The sequence below is a fragment of the Triturus cristatus genome, chromosome 11 (assembly GCF_964204655.1).
Source record: "Triturus cristatus chromosome 11, aTriCri1.1, whole genome shotgun sequence".
Taxonomy (NCBI): domain Eukaryota; kingdom Metazoa; phylum Chordata; class Amphibia; order Caudata; family Salamandridae; genus Triturus; species Triturus cristatus.
The window spans coordinates 936,064,082-936,081,066 of NC_140594.1; the positions used below are offsets into that span (position 1 = coordinate 936,064,082).

At 36.7% G+C, this 16,985-nt stretch overlaps 1 long non-coding RNA gene across 1 annotated transcript in view; it reads left to right on the forward strand.

Annotated features, from left to right (window-relative positions):
• The window catches only part of LOC146785648 (uncharacterized), a 33,336-nt gene that overhangs the window by 12,499 nt on the left and 3,852 nt on the right, over positions 1-16,985 (forward strand). Inside the window, exons 26-57 of the long non-coding RNA XR_014970724.1 lie at positions 296-420; positions 810-929; positions 1,319-1,437; positions 1,826-1,949; positions 2,338-2,456; positions 2,845-2,965; positions 3,354-3,475; positions 3,864-3,984; positions 4,374-4,494; positions 4,883-5,006; positions 5,395-5,515; positions 5,904-6,027; positions 6,416-6,539; positions 6,928-7,048; positions 7,437-7,560; positions 7,949-8,072; positions 8,461-8,581; positions 8,971-9,091; positions 9,480-9,603; positions 9,992-10,112; positions 10,501-10,619; positions 11,008-11,131; positions 11,520-11,643; positions 12,032-12,155; positions 12,544-12,668; positions 13,058-13,176; positions 13,565-13,688; positions 14,077-14,201; positions 14,591-14,709; positions 15,099-15,217; positions 15,606-15,729; positions 16,630-16,750. This is a non-coding gene — a long non-coding RNA (uncharacterized LOC146785648). The remainder of the gene's footprint in view (positions 1-295; positions 421-809; positions 930-1,318; positions 1,438-1,825; positions 1,950-2,337; positions 2,457-2,844; positions 2,966-3,353; positions 3,476-3,863; positions 3,985-4,373; positions 4,495-4,882; positions 5,007-5,394; positions 5,516-5,903; positions 6,028-6,415; positions 6,540-6,927; positions 7,049-7,436; positions 7,561-7,948; positions 8,073-8,460; positions 8,582-8,970; positions 9,092-9,479; positions 9,604-9,991; positions 10,113-10,500; positions 10,620-11,007; positions 11,132-11,519; positions 11,644-12,031; positions 12,156-12,543; positions 12,669-13,057; positions 13,177-13,564; positions 13,689-14,076; positions 14,202-14,590; positions 14,710-15,098; positions 15,218-15,605; positions 15,730-16,629; positions 16,751-16,985) is intronic.

The window sequence follows — 16,985 nt, forward strand, 5'->3', positions numbered from 1 at the left end:
AACATAATTTTTGTCAAGATGAGAGTAATATGGATCACATTGTGTTGGTCATGATAGTTCATAAAAGCCTGGCTGCCTCCAACGCTACTAAAGCCTGCTTTATATCCTGGAACTAGCAATGTTGCAGAGAAGTATGTGAGGTTAAAAACTAAAATTGAGATTTGATTTTCTAATGAGCTTTTGATTTTCACAATAAAAGACTCCATAGTATTGATCTGTTTACCCTTTCTAAAAATCAAGATTTTTTTGTATTGCTTATAGAAAATGTGCTAACAGTGGACTTTTCCATCTGCAGATTATACTGAATGACCAGAGGTGGCAGTGTTTCACAACCGAGTTTCTCTGAATTGCCGAGATTGAAGAACAAAAAAACAAAAAGGAAGTCTTCCGGCATACGGCATCATTTTACCAATATGCAAGGCAAGTAAAACTCACAATAATTCCTTTATGCATTAAAAAGACGCTCACAGCATCAGCATGTCCTCACTACCTTATAGTGGGAGACTGTGCCTGAACATAATTTCTGTCAAGATGAAAGTAATATGGATCACATTGTGTTGGTCATGATAGTTCATAAAAGCCTGGCTGCCTCCAACGCTACTAAAGCCTGCTTTATATCCTGGAGCTAGCAATGTTGCAGAGAAGTATGTGAGGTTAAAAACTAAAATTGAGATTTGATTTTCTAATGAGCTGTTGATTTTCACAATAAAAGACTCCATAGTATTGATCTGTTTACCCTTTCTAAAAATCAAGATTTTTTTTGTATTGCTTATAGAAAATGTGCTAACAGTGGACTTTTCCATCTACAGATTATACTGAATGACCAGAGGTGGCAGTGTTTCACAACCGAGTTTCTCTGAATTGCCGAGACTGAAGAAAAAAAAAAAGGAAGTCTTCCGGCATACGGGATCATTTTACCAATTTATAAGGCAAGTAAAACTCACAATAATCCCTTTATGCATTAAAAAGACGCTCACAGCATCAGCATGTCCTCACTACCTTACAGTGGGAGACTGTGCCTGAACATAATTTCTATCAAGATGAAAGTAATATGGATCACATTGTGTTGGTCATGATAGTTCATAAAAGCCTGGCTGCCTCCAACGCTACTAAAGCCTGCTTTATATCCTGGAGCTAGCAATGTTGCAGAGAAGTATGTGAGGTTAAAAACTAAAATTGAGATTTGATTTTCTAATGAGCTGTTGATTTTCACAATAAAAGACTCCATAGTATTGATCTGTTTACCCTTTCTAAAAATCAAGATTTTTTTTGTATTGCTTATAGAAAATGTGCTAACAGTGGACTTTTCCATCTACAGATTATACTGAATGACCAGAGGTGGCAGTGTTTCACAACCGAGTTTCTCTGAATTGCCGAGACTGAAGAAAAAAAAAAGGAAGTCTTCCGGCATACGGGATCATTTTACCAATTTATAAGGCAAGTAAAACTCACAATAATTCCTTTATGCATTAAAAAGACGCTCACAGCATCAGCATGTCCTCACTACCTTACAGTGGGAGACTGTGCCTGAACATAATTTCTATCAAGATGAAAGTAATATGGATCACATTGTGTTGGTCATTATAGTTCATAAAAGCCTGGCTGCCTCCAACGCTACTAAAGCCTGCTTTATATCCTGGAGCTAGCAATGTTGCAGAGAAGTATGTGAGGTTTAAAACTAAAATTGACATTTGATTTTCTAATGAGCTGTTGATTTTCACAATAAAAGACTCCATAGTATTGATCTGTTTACCCTTTCTAAAAATCAAGATTTTTTTGTATTGCTTATAGAAAATGTGCTAACAGTGGACTTTTCCATCTACAGATTATACTGAATGACCAGAGGTGGCAGTGTTTCACAACCGAGTTTCTCTGAATTGCCGAGACTGAAGAACAAAAAAAAAAAAGGAAGTCTTCCGGCATACGGCATCATTTTACCAATATACAAGGCAAGTTTAACTCACAATAATTCCTTTATGCATTAAAAAGACGCTCACAGCATCAGCATGTCCTCACTACCTTATAGTGGGAGACTGTGCCTGAACATAATTTTTGTCAAGATGAGAGTAATATGGATCACATTGTGTTGGTCATGATAGTTCATAAAAGCCTGGCTGCCTCCAACGCTACTAAAGCCTGCTTTATATCCTGGAACTAGCAATGTTGCAGAGAAGTATGTGAGGTTAAAAACTAAAATTGAGATTTGATTTTCTAATGAGCTTTTGATTTTCACAATAAAAGACTCCATAGTATTGATCTGTTTACCCTTTCTAAAAATCAAGATTTTTTTGTATTGCTTATAGAAAATGTGCTAACAGTGGACTTTTCCATCTGCAGATTATACTGAATGACCAGAGGTGGCAGTGTTTCACAACCGAGTTTCTCTGAATTGCCGAGACTGAAGAAAAAAAAAAGGAAGTCTTCCGGCATACGGCATCATTTTACCAATATGCAAGGCAAGTTTAACTCACAATAATTCCTTTATGCATTAAAAAGACGCTCACAGCATCAGCATGTCCTCACTACCTTATAGTGGGAGACTGTGCCTGAACATAATTTCTGTCAAGATGAGAGTAATATGGATCACATTGTGTTGGTCATGATAGTTCATAAAAGCCTGGCTGCCTCCAACGCTACTAAAGCCTGCTTTATATCCTGGAACTAGCAATGTTGCAGAGAAGTATGTGAGGTTAAAAACTAAAATTGAGATTTGATTTTCTAATGAGCTTTTGATTTTCACAATAAAAGACTCCATAGTATTGATCTGTTTACCCTTTCTAAAAATCAAGATTTTTTTGTATTGCTTATAGAAAATGTGCTAACAGTGGACTTTTCCATCTACAGATTATACTGAATGACCAGAGGTGGCAGTGTTTCACAACCGAGTTTCTCTGAATTGCCGAGACTGAAGAAACAAAAAAAAGGAAGTCTTCCGGCATACGGCATCATTTTACCAATATGCAAGGCAAGTAAAACTCACAATAATTCCTTTATGCATTAAAAAGACGCTCACAGCATCAGCATGTCCTCACTACCTTATAGTGGGAGACTGTGCCTGAACATAATTTCTGTCAAGATGAAAGTAATATGGATCACATTGTGTTGGTCATGATAGTTCATAAAAGTCTGGCTGCCTCCAACGCTACTAAAGCCTGCTTTATATCCTGGAACTAGCAATGTTGCAGAGAAGTATGTGAGGTTAAAAACTAAAATTGAGATTTGATTTTCTAAAGAGATTTTGATTTTCACAATAAAAGACTCCATAGTATTGATCTGTTTACCCTTTCTAAAAATCACGATTTTTTTGTATTGCTTATAGAAAATGTGCTAACAGTGGACTTTTCCATCTGCAGATTATACTGAATGACCAGAGGTGGCAGTGTTTCACAACCGAGTTTCTCTGAATTGCCGAGACTGAAGAAAAAAAAAAAAAGGAAGTCTTCCGGCATACGGCATCATTTTACCAATATGCAAGGCAAGTAAAACTCACAATAATTCCTTTATGCATTAAAAAGACGCTCACAGCATCAGCATGTCCTCACTACCTTATAGTGGGAGACTGTGCCTGAACATAATTTCTGTCAAGATGAGAGTAATATGGATCACATTGTGTTGGTCATGATAGTTCATAAAAGCCTGGCTGCCTCCAACGCTACTAAAGCCTGCTTTATATCCTGGAGCTAGCAATGTTGCAGAGAAGTATGTGAGGTTAAAAACTAAAATTGAGATTTGATTTTCTAATGAGCTGTTGATTTTCACAATAAAAGACTCCATAGTATTGATCTGTTTACCCTTTCTAAAAATCAAGATTTTTTTGTATTGCTTATAGAAAATGTGCTAACAGTGGACTTTTCCATCTACAGATTATACTGAATGACCAGAGGTGGCAGTGTTTCACAACCGAGTTTCTCTGAATTGCCGAGACTGAAGAAACAAAAAAAAGGAAGTCTTCCGGCATACGGCATCATTTTACCAATATGCAAGGCAAGTAAAACTCACAATAATTCCTTTATGCATTAAAAAGACGCTCACAGCATCAGCATGTCCTCACTACCTTATAGTGGGAGACTGTGCCTGAACATAATTTCTGTCAAGATGAGAGTAATATGGATCACATTGTGTTGGTCATGATAGTTCATAAAAGCCTGGCTGCCTCCAACGCTACTAAACCCTGCTTTATATCCTGGAACTAGCAATGTTGCAGAGAAGTATGTGAGGTTAAAAACTAAAATTGAGATTTGATTTTCTAAAGAGCTTTTGATTTTCACAATAAAAGACTCCATAGTATTGATCTGTTTACCCTTTCTAAAAATCAAGATTTTTTTTGTATTGCTTATAGAAAATGTGCTAACAGTGGACTTTTCCATCTACAGATTATACTGAATGACCAGAGGTGGCAGTGTTTCACAACCGAGTTTCTCTGAATTGCCGAGACTAAAGAAACAAAAAAAAGGAAGTCTTCCGGCATACGGCATCATTTTACCAATATACAAGGCAAGTTTAACTCACAATAATTCCTTTATGCATTAAAAAGACGCTCACAGCATCAGCATGTCCTCACTACCTTATAGTGGGAGACTGTGCCTGAACATAATTTCTGTCAAGATGAGAGTAATATGGATCACATTGTGTTGGTCATGATAGTTCATAAAAGCCTGGCTGCCTCCAACGCTACTAAAGCCTGCTTTATATCCTGGAACTAGCAATGTTGCAGAGAAGTATGTGAGGTTAAAAACTAAAATTGAGATTTGATTTTCTAAAGAGCTTTTGATTTTCACAATAAAAGACTCCATAGTATTGATCTGTTTACCCTTTCTAAAAATCACGATTTTTTTGTATTGCTTATAGAAAATGTGCTAACAGTGGACTTTTCCATCTGCAGATTATACTGAATGACCAGAGGTGGCAGTGTTTCACAACCGAGTTTCTCTGAATTGCCGAGACTGAAGAACAAAAAAAAAAAAGGAAGTCTTCCGGCATACGGCATCATTTTACCAATATACAAGGCAAGTTTAACTCACAATAATTCCTTTATGCATTAAAAAGACGCTCACAGCATCAGCATGTCCTCACTACCTTACAGTGGGAGACTGTGCCTGAACATAATTTCTGTCAAGATGAAAGTAATATGGATCACATTGTGTTGGTCATGATAGTTCATAAAAGCCTGGCTGCCTCCAACGCTACTAAACCCTGCTTTATATCCTGGAACTAGCAATGTTGCAGAGAAGTATGTGAGGTTAAAAACTAAAATTGAGATTTGATTTTCTAAAGAGCTTTTGATTTTCACAATAAAAGACTCCATAGTATTGATCTGTTTACCATTTCTAAAAATCAAGATTTTTTTGTATTGCTTATAGAAAAGGTGCTAACAGTGGACTTTTCCATCTACAGATTATACTGAATGACCAGAGGTGGCAGTGTTTCACAACCGAGTTTCTCTGAATTGCCGAGACTGAAGAAACAAAAAAAAGGAAGTCTTCCGGCATACGGCATCATTTTACCAATATGCAAGGCAAGTAAAACTCACAATAATTCCTTTATGCATTAAAAAGACGCTCACAGCATCAGTATGTCCTCACTACCTTATAGTTGGAGACTGTGCCTGAACATAATTTCTGTCAAGATGAGAGTAATATGGATCACATTGTGTTGGTCATGATAGTTCATAAAAGCCTGGCTGCCTCCAACGCTACTAAAGCCTGCTTTATATCCTGGAACTAGCAATGTTGCAGAGAAGTATGTGAGGTTAAAAACTAAAATTGAGATTTGATTTTCTAATGAGCTTTTGATTTTCACAATAAAAGACTCCATAGTATTGATCTGTTTACCCTTTCTAAAAATCAAGATTTTTTGGTATTGCTTATAGAAAATGTGCTAACAGTGGACTTTTCCATCTACAGATTATACTGAATGACCAGAGGTGGCAGTGTTTCACAACCGAGTTTCTCTGAATTGCCGAGACTGAAGAACAAAAAAAAAAAAGGAAGTCTTCCGGCATACGGCATCATTTTACCAATATACAAGGCAAGTTTAACTCACAATAATTCCTTTATGCATTAAAAAGACGCTCACAGCATCAGCATGTCCTCACTACCTTACAGTGGGAGACTGTGCCTGAACATAATTTCTGTCAAGATGAAAGTAATATGGATCACATTGTGTTGGTCATGATAGTTCATAAAAGCCTGGCTGCCTCCAACGCTACTAAAGCCTGCTTTATATCCTGGAGCTAGCAATGTTGCAGAGAAGTATGTGAGGTTAAAAACTAAAATTGAGATTTGATTTTCTAATGAGCTTTTGATTTTCACAATAAAAGACTCCATAGTATTGATCTGTTTACCCTTTCTAAAAATCAAGATTTTTTTGTATTGCTTATAGAAAATGTGCTAACAGTGGACTTTTCCATCTACAGATTGTACTGAATGACCAGAGGTGGCAGTGTTTCACAACCGAGTTTCTCTGAATTGCCGAGACTGAAGAACAAAAAAAAAAAAGGAAGTCTTCCGGCATACGGCATCATTTTACCAATATACAAGGCAAGTTTAACTCACAATAATTCCTTTATGCATTAAAAAGACGCTCACAGCATCAGCATGTCCTCACTACCTTATAGTGGGAGACTGTGCCTGAACATAATTTCTGTCAAGATGAAAGTAATATGGATCACATTGTGTTGGTCATGATAGTTCATAAAAGCCTGGCTGCCTCCAACGCTACTAAAGCCTGCTTTATATCCTGGAACTAGCAATGTTGCAGAGAAGTATGTGAGGTTAAAAACTAAAATTGAGATTTGATTTTCTAAAGAGCTTTTCATTTTCACAATAAAAGACTCCATAGTATTGATCTGTTTACCCTTTCTAAAAATCAAGATTTTTTTGTATTGCTTATAGAAAATGTGCTAACAGTGGACTTTTCCATCTACAGATTATACTGAATGACCAGAGGTGGCAGTGTTTCACAACCGAGTTTCTCTGAATTGCCGAGACTGAAGAAACAAAAAAAAGGAAGTCTTCCGGCATACGGCATCATTTTACCAATATGCAAGGCAAGTAAAACTCACAATAATTTCTTTATGCATTAAAAAGACGCTCACAGCATCAGCATGTCCTCACTACCTTATAGTGGGAGACTGTGCCTGAACATAATTTCTGTCAAGATGAGAGTAATATGGATCACATTGTGTTGGTCATGATAGTTCATAAAAGCCTGGCTGCCTCCAACGCTACTAAAGCCTGCTTTATATCCTGGAACTAGCAATGTTGCAGAGAAGTATGTGAGGTTAAAAACTAAAATTGAGATTTGATTTTCTAATGAGCTTTTGATTTTCACAATAAAAGACTCCATAGTATTGATCTGTTTACCCTTTCTAAAAATCAAGATTTTTTGGTATTGCTTATAGAAAATGTGCTAACAGTGGACTTTTCCATCTACAGATTATACTGAATGACCAGAGGTGGCAGTGTTTCACAACCGAGTTTCTCTGAATTGCCGAGACTGAAGAACAAAAAAAAAAAAGGAAGTCTTCCGGCATACGGCATCATTTTACCAATATACAAGGCAAGTTTAACTCACAATAATTCCTTTATGCATTAAAAAGACGCTCACAGCATCAGCATGTCCTCACTACCTTACAGTGGGAGACTGTGCCTGAACATAATTTCTGTCAAGATGAAAGTAATATGGATCACATTGTGTTGGTCATGATAGTTCATAAAAGCCTGGCTGCCTCCAACGCTACTAAAGCCTGCTTTATATCCTGGAGCTAGCAATGTTGCAGAGAAGTATGTGAGGTTAAAAACTAAAATTGAGATTTGATTTTCTAATGAGCTTTTGATTTTCACAATAAAAGACTCCATAGTATTGATCTGTTTACCCTTTCTAAAAATCAAGATTTTTTTGTATTGCTTATAGAAAATGTGCTAACAGTGGACTTTTCCATCTACAGATTGTACTGAATGACCAGAGGTGGCAGTGTTTCACAACCGAGTTTCTCTGAATTGCCGAGACTGAAGAACAAAAAAAAAAAAGGAAGTCTTCCGGCATACGGCATCATTTTACCAATATACAAGGCAAGTTTAACTCACAATAATTCCTTTATGCATTAAAAAGACGCTCACAGCATCAGCATGTCCTCACTACCTTATAGTGGGAGACTGTGCCTGAACATAATTTCTGTCAAGATGAAAGTAATATGGATCACATTGTGTTGGTCATGATAGTTCATAAAAGCCTGGCTGCCTCCAACGCTACTAAAGCCTGCTTTATATCCTGGAACTAGCAATGTTGCAGAGAAGTATGTGAGGTTAAAAACTAAAATTGAGATTTGATTTTCTAAAGAGCTTTTCATTTTCACAATAAAAGACTCCATAGTATTGATCTGTTTACCCTTTCTAAAAATCAAGATTTTTTTGTATTGCTTATAGAAAATGTGCTAACAGTGGACTTTTCCATCTACAGATTATACTGAATGACCAGAGGTGGCAGTGTTTCACAACCGAGTTTCTCTGAATTGCCGAGACTGAAGAAACAAAAAAAAGGAAGTCTTCCGGCATACGGCATCATTTTACCAATATGCAAGGCAAGTAAAACTCACAATAATTTCTTTATGCATTAAAAAGACGCTCACAGCATCAGCATGTCCTCACTACCTTATAGTGGGAGACTGTGCCTGAACATAATTTCTGTCAAGATGAGAGTAATATGGATCACATTGTGTTGGTCATGATAGTTCATAAAAGCCTGGCTGCCTCCAACGCTACTAAACCCTGCTTTATATCCTGGAACTAGCAATGTTGCAGAGAAGTATGTGAGGTTAAAAACTAAAATTGAGATTTGATTTTCTAAAGAGCTTTTGATTTTCACAATAAAAGACTCCATAGTAATTGATCTGTTTACCCTTTCTAAAAATCAAGATTTTTTTGTATTGCTTATAGAAAATGTGCTAACAGTGGACTTTTCCATCTGCAGATTATACTGAATGACCAGAGGTGGCAGTGTTTCACAACCGAGTTTCTCTGAATTGCCGAGACTGAAGAAACAAAAAAAAGGAAGTCTTCCGGCATACGGCATCATTTTACCAATATGCAAGGCAAGTAAAACTCACAATAATTCCTTTATGCATTAAAAAGACGCTCACAGCATCAGCATGTCCTCACTACCTTATAGTGGGAGACTGTGCCTGAACATAATTTCTGTCAAGATGAGAGTAATATGGATCACATTGTGTTGGTCATGATAGTTCATAAAAGCCTGGCTGCCTCCAACGCTACTAAAGCCTGCTTTATATCCTGGAACTAGCAATGTTGCAGAGAAGTATGTGAGGTTAAAAACTAAAATTGAGATTTGATTTTCTAATGAGCTTTTGATTTTCACAATAAAAGACTCCATAGTATTGATCTGTTTACCCTTTCTAAAAATCAAGATTTTTTGGTATTGCTTATAGAAAATGTGCTAACAGTGGACTTTTCCATCTACAGATTATACTGAATGACCAGAGGTGGCAGTGTTTCACAACCGAGTTTCTCTGAATTGCCGAGACTGAAGAACAAAAAAAAAAAAGGAAGTCTTCCGGCATACGGCATCATTTTACCAATATACAAGGCAAGTTTAACTCACAATAATTCCTTTATGCATTAAAAAGACGCTCACAGCATCAGCATGTCCTCACTACCTTACAGTGGGAGACTGTGCCTGAACATAATTTCTGTCAAGATGAAAGTAATATGGATCACATTGTGTTGGTCATGATAGTTCATAAAAGCCTGGCTGCCTCCAACGCTACTAAACCCTGCTTTATATCCTGGAACTAGCAATGTTGCAGAGAAGTATGTGAGGTTAAAAACTAAAATTGAGATTTGATTTTCTAAAGAGCTTTTGATTTTCACAATAAAAGACTCCATAGTATTGATCTGTTTACCCTTTCTAAAAATCAAGATTTTTTTGTATTGCTTATAGAAAAGGTGCTAACAGTGGACTTTTCCATCTACAGATTATACTGAATGACCAGAGGTGGCAGTGTTTCACAACCGAGTTTCTCTGAATTGCCGAGACTGAAGAAACAAAAAAAAGGAAGTCTTCCGGCATACGGCATCATTTTACCAATATGCAAGGCAAGTAAAACTCACAATAATTCCTTTATGCATTAAAAAGACGCTCACAGCATCAGTATGTCCTCACTACCTTATAGTTGGAGACTGTGCCTGAACATAATTTCTGTCAAGATGAGAGTAATATGGATCACATTGTGTTGGTCATGATAGTTCATAAAAGCCTGGCTGCCTCCAACGCTACTAAACCCTGCTTTATATCCTGGAACTAGCAATGTTGCAGAGAAGTATGTGAGGTTAAAAACTAAAATTGAGATTTGATTTTCTAAAGAGCTTTTGATTTTCACAATAAAAGACTCCATAGTATTGATCTGTTTACCCTTTCTAAAAATCACGATTTTTTTGTATTGCTTATAGAAAATGTGCTAACAGTGGACTTTTCCATCTGCAGATTATACTGAATGACCAGAGGTGGCAGTGTTTCACAACCTAGTTTCTCTGAATTGCCGAGACTGAAGAAAAAAAAAAGGAAGTCTTCCGGCATACGGCATCATTTTACCAATATGCAAGGCAAGTTTAACTCACAATAATTCCTTTATGCATTAAAAAGACGCTCACAGCATCAGTATGTCCTCACTACCTTATAGTTGGAGACTGTGCCTGAACATAATTTCTGTCAAGATGAGAGTAATATGGATCACATTGTGTTGGTCATGATAGTTCATAAAAGCCTGGCTGCCTCCAACGCTACTAAAGCCTGCTTTATATCCTGGAGCTAGCAATGTTGCAGAGAAGTATGTGAGGTTAAAAACTAAAATTGAGATTTGATTTTCTAATGAGCTGTTGATTTTCACAATAAAAGACTCCATAGTATTGATCTGTTTACCCTTTCTAAAAATCAAGATTTTTTTGTATTGCTTATAGAAAATGTGCTAACAGTGGACTTTTCCATCTACAGATTATACTGAATGACCAGAGGTGGCAGTGTTTCACAACCGAGTTTCTCTGAATTGCCGAGACTGAAGAACAAAAAAAAAAAAGGAAGTCTTCCGGCATACGGCATCATTTTACCAATATACAAGGCAAGTTTAACTCACAATAATTCCTTTATGCATTAAAAAGACGCTCACAGCATCAGCATGTCCTCACTACCTTATAGTGGGAGACTGTGCCTGAACATAATTTCTGTCAAGATGAGAGTAATATGGATCACATTGTGTTGGTCATGATAGTTCATAAAAGCCTGGCTGCCTCCAACGCTACTAAACCCTGCTTTATATCCTGGAACTAGCAATGTTGCAGAGAAGTATGTGAGGTTAAAAACTAAAATTGAGATTTGATTTTCTAAAGAGCTTTTGATTTTCACAATAAAAGACTCCATAGTATTGATCTGTTTACCCTTTCTAAAAATCAAGATTTTTTTGTATTGCTTATAGAAAATGTGCTAACAGTGGACTTTTCCATCTACAGATTATACTGAATGACCAGAGGTGGCAGTGTTTCACAACCGAGTTTCTCTGAATTGCCGAGACTGAAGAACAAAAAAAAAAAAGGAAGTCTTCCGGCATACGGCATCATTTTACCAATATACAAGGCAAGTTTAACTCACAATAATTCCTTTATGCATTAAAAAGACGCTCACAGCATCAGCATGTCCTCACTACCTTACAGTGGGAGACTGTGCCTGAACATAATTTCTGTCAAGATGAAAGTAATATGGATCACATTGTGTTGGTCATGATAGTTCATAAAAGCCTGGCTGCCTCCAACGCTACTAAAGCCTGCTTTATATCCTGGAGCTAGCAATGTTGCAGAGAAGTATGTGAGGTTAAAAACTAAAATTGAGATTTGATTTTCTAATGAGCTGTTGATTTTCACAATAAAAGACTCCATAGTATTGATCTGTTTACCCTTTCTAAAAATCAAGATTTTTTTGTATTGCTTATAGAAAATGTGCTAACAGTGGACTTTTCCATCTACAGATTATACTGAATGACCAGAGGTGGCAGTGTTTCACAACCGAGTTTCTCTGAATTGCCGAGACTGAAGAACAAAAAAAAAAAAGGAAGTCTTCCGGCATACGGCATCATTTTACCAATATACAAGGCAAGTTTAACTCACAATAATTCCTTTATGCATTAAAAAGACGCTCACAGCATCAGCATGTCCTCACTACCTTATAGTGGGAGACTGTGCCTGAACATAATTTCTGTCAAGATGAAAGTAATATGGATCACATTGTGTTGGTCATGATAGTTCATAAAAGCCTGGCTGCCTCCAACGCTACTAAAGCCTGCTTTATATCCTGGAACTAGCAATGTTCTAGAGAAGTATGTGAGGTTAAAAACTAAAATTGAGATTTGATTTTCTAATGAGCTGTTGATTTTCACAATAAAAGGCTCCATAGTATTGATCTGTTTACGCTTTCTAAAAATCAAGATTTTTTTGTATTGCTTATAGAAAATGTGCTAACAGTGGACTTTTCCATCTGCAGATTATACTGAATGACCAGAGGTGGCAGTGTTTCACAACCGAGTTTCTCTGAATTGCCGAGATTGAAGAACAAAAAAACAAAAAGGAAGTCTTCCGGCATACGGCATCATTTTACCAATATGCAAGGCAAGTAAAACTCACAATAATTCCTTTATGCATTAAAAAGACGCTCACAGCATCAGCATGTCCTCACTACCTTATAGTGGGAGACTGTGCCTGAACATAATTTCTGTCAAGATGAAAGTAATATGGATCACATTGTGTTGGTCATGATAGTTCATAAAAGCCTGGCTGCCTCCAACGCTACTAAAGCCTGCTTTATATCCTGGAGCTAGCAATGTTGCAGAGAAGTATGTGAGGTTAAAAACTAAAATTGAGATTTGATTTTCTAATGAGCTGTTGATTTTCACAATAAAAGACTCCATAGTATTGATCTGTTTACCCTTTCTAAAAATCAAGATTTTTTTTGTATTGCTTATAGAAAATGTGCTAACAGTGGACTTTTCCATCTACAGATTATACTGAATGACCAGAGGTGGCAGTGTTTCACAACCGAGTTTCTCTGAATTGCCGAGACTGAAGAAAAAAAAAAGGAAGTCTTCCGGCATACGGGATCATTTTACCAATTTATAAGGCAAGTAAAACTCACAATAATTCCTTTATGCATTAAAAAGACGCTCACAGCATCAGCATGTCCTCACTACCTTACAGTGGGAGACTGTGCCTGAACATAATTTCTATCAAGATGAAAGTAATATGGATCACATTGTGTTGGTCATTATAGTTCATAAAAGCCTGGCTGCCTCCAACGCTACTAAAGCCTGCTTTATATCCTGGAGCTAGCAATGTTGCAGAGAAGTATGTGAGGTTTAAAACTAAAATTGACATTTGATTTTCTAATGAGCTGTTGATTTTCACAATAAAAGACTCCATAGTATTGATCTGTTTACCCTTTCTAAAAATCAAGATTTTTTTGTATTGCTTATAGAAAATGTGCTAACAGTGGACTTTTCCATCTACAGATTATACTGAATGACCAGAGGTGGCAGTGTTTCACAACCGAGTTTCTCTGAATTGCCGAGACTGAAGAACAAAAAAAAAAAAGGAAGTCTTCCGGCATACGGCATCATTTTACCAATATACAAGGCAAGTTTAACTCACAATAATTCCTTTATGCATTAAAAAGACGCTCACAGCATCAGCATGTCCTCACTACCTTATAGTGGGAGACTGTGCCTGAACATAATTTTTGTCAAGATGAGAGTAATATGGATCACATTGTGTTGGTCATGATAGTTCATAAAAGCCTGGCTGCCTCCAACGCTACTAAAGCCTGCTTTATATCCTGGAACTAGCAATGTTGCAGAGAAGTATGTGAGGTTAAAAACTAAAATTGAGATTTGATTTTCTAATGAGCTTTTGATTTTCACAATAAAAGACTCCATAGTATTGATCTGTTTACCCTTTCTAAAAATCAAGATTTTTTTGTATTGCTTATAGAAAATGTGCTAACAGTGGACTTTTCCATCTGCAGATTATACTGAATGACCAGAGGTGGCAGTGTTTCACAACCGAGTTTCTCTGAATTGCCGAGATTGAAGAACAAAAAAACAAAAAGGAAGTCTTCCGGCATACGGCATCATTTTACCAATATGCAAGGCAAGTAAAACTCACAATAATTCCTTTATGCATTAAAAAGACGCTCACAGCATCAGCATGTCCTCACTACCTTATAGTGGGAGACTGTGCCTGAACATAATTTCTGTCAAGATGAAAGTAATATGGATCACATTGTGTTGGTCATGATAGTTCATAAAAGCCTGGCTGCCTCCAACGCTACTAAAGCCTGCTTTATATCCTGGAGCTAGCAATGTTGCAGAGAAGTATGTGAGGTTAAAAACTAAAATTGAGATTTGATTTTCTAATGAGCTGTTGATTTTCACAATAAAAGACTCCATAGTATTGATCTGTTTACCCTTTCTAAAAATCAAGATTTTTTTTGTATTGCTTATAGAAAATGTGCTAACAGTGGACTTTTCCATCTACAGATTATACTGAATGACCAGAGGTGGCAGTGTTTCACAACCGAGTTTCTCTGAATTGCCGAGACTGAAGAAAAAAAAAAGGAAGTCTTCCGGCATACGGGATCATTTTACCAATTTATAAGGCAAGTAAAACTCACAATAATCCCTTTATGCATTAAAAAGACGCTCACAGCATCAGCATGTCCTCACTACCTTACAGTGGGAGACTGTGCCTGAACATAATTTCTATCAAGATGAAAGTAATATGGATCACATTGTGTTGGTCATGATAGTTCATAAAAGCCTGGCTGCCTCCAACGCTACTAAAGCCTGCTTTATATCCTGGAGCTAGCAATGTTGCAGAGAAGTATGTGAGGTTAAAAACTAAAATTGAGATTTGATTTTCTAATGAGCTGTTGATTTTCACAATAAAAGACTCCATAGTATTGATCTGTTTACCCTTTCTAAAAATCAAGATTTTTTTTGTATTGCTTATAGAAAATGTGCTAACAGTGGACTTTTCCATCTACAGATTATACTGAATGACCAGAGGTGGCAGTGTTTCACAACCGAGTTTCTCTGAATTGCCGAGACTGAAGAAAAAAAAAAGGAAGTCTTCCGGCATACGGGATCATTTTACCAATTTATAAGGCAAGTAAAACTCACAATAATTCCTTTATGCATTAAAAAGACGCTCACAGCATCAGCATGTCCTCACTACCTTACAGTGGGAGACTGTGCCTGAACATAATTTCTATCAAGATGAAAGTAATATGGATCACATTGTGTTGGTCATTATAGTTCATAAAAGCCTGGCTGCCTCCAACGCTACTAAAGCCTGCTTTATATCCTGGAGCTAGCAATGTTGCAGAGAAGTATGTGAGGTTTAAAACTAAAATTGACATTTGATTTTCTAATGAGCTGTTGATTTTCACAATAAAAGACTCCATAGTATTGATCTGTTTACCCTTTCTAAAAATCAAGATTTTTTTGTATTGCTTATAGAAAATGTGCTAACAGTGGACTTTTCCATCTACAGATTATACTGAATGACCAGAGGTGGCAGTGTTTCACAACCGAGTTTCTCTGAATTGCCGAGACTGAAGAACAAAAAAAAAAAAGGAAGTCTTCCGGCATACGGCATCATTTTACCAATATACAAGGCAAGTTTAACTCACAATAATTCCTTTATGCATTAAAAAGACGCTCACAGCATCAGCATGTCCTCACTACCTTATAGTGGGAGACTGTGCCTGAACATAATTTTTGTCAAGATGAGAGTAATATGGATCACATTGTGTTGGTCATGATAGTTCATAAAAGCCTGGCTGCCTCCAACGCTACTAAAGCCTGCTTTATATCCTGGAACTAGCAATGTTGCAGAGAAGTATGTGAGGTTAAAAACTAAAATTGAGATTTGATTTTCTAATGAGCTTTTGATTTTCACAATAAAAGACTCCATAGTATTGATCTGTTTACCCTTTCTAAAAATCAAGATTTTTTTGTATTGCTTATAGAAAATGTGCTAACAGTGGACTTTTCCATCTACAGATTGTACTGAATGACCAGAGGTGGCAGTGTTTCACAACCGAGTTTCTCTGAATTGCCGAGACTGAAGAACAAAAAAAAAAAAGGAAGTCTTCCGGCATACGGCATCATTTTACCAATATACAAGGCAAGTTTAACTCACAATAATTCCTTTATGCATTAAAAAGACGCTCACAGCATCAGCATGTCCTCACTACCTTATAGTGGGAGACTGTGCCTGAACATAATTTCTGTCAAGATGAAAGTAATATGGATCACATTGTGTTGGTCATGATAGTTCATAAAAGCCTGGCTGCCTCCAACGCTACTAAAGCCTGCTTTATATCCTGGAACTAGCAATGTTGCAGAGAAGTATGTGAGGTTAAAAACTAAAATTGAGATTTGATTTTCTAAAGAGCTTTTCATTTTCACAATAAAAGACTCCATAGTATTGATCTGTTTACCCTTTCTAAAAATCAAGATTTTTTTGTATTGCTTATAGAAAATGTGCTAACAGTGGACTTTTCCATCTACAGATTATACTGAATGACCAGAGGTGGCAGTGTTTCACAACCGAGTTTCTCTGAATTGCCGAGACTGAAGAAACAAAAAAAAGGAAGTCTTCCGGCATACGGCATCATTTTACCAATATGCAAGGCAAGTAAAACTCACAATAATTTCTTTATGCATTAAAAAGACGCTCACAGCATCAGCATGTCCTCACTACCTTATAGTGGGAGACTGTGCCTGAACATAATTTCTGTCAAGATGAGAGTAATATGGATCACATTGTGTTGGTCATGATAGTTCATAAAAGCCTGGCTGCCTCCAACGCTACTAAACCCTGCTTTATATCCTGGAACTAGCAATGTTGCAGAGAAGTATGTGAGGT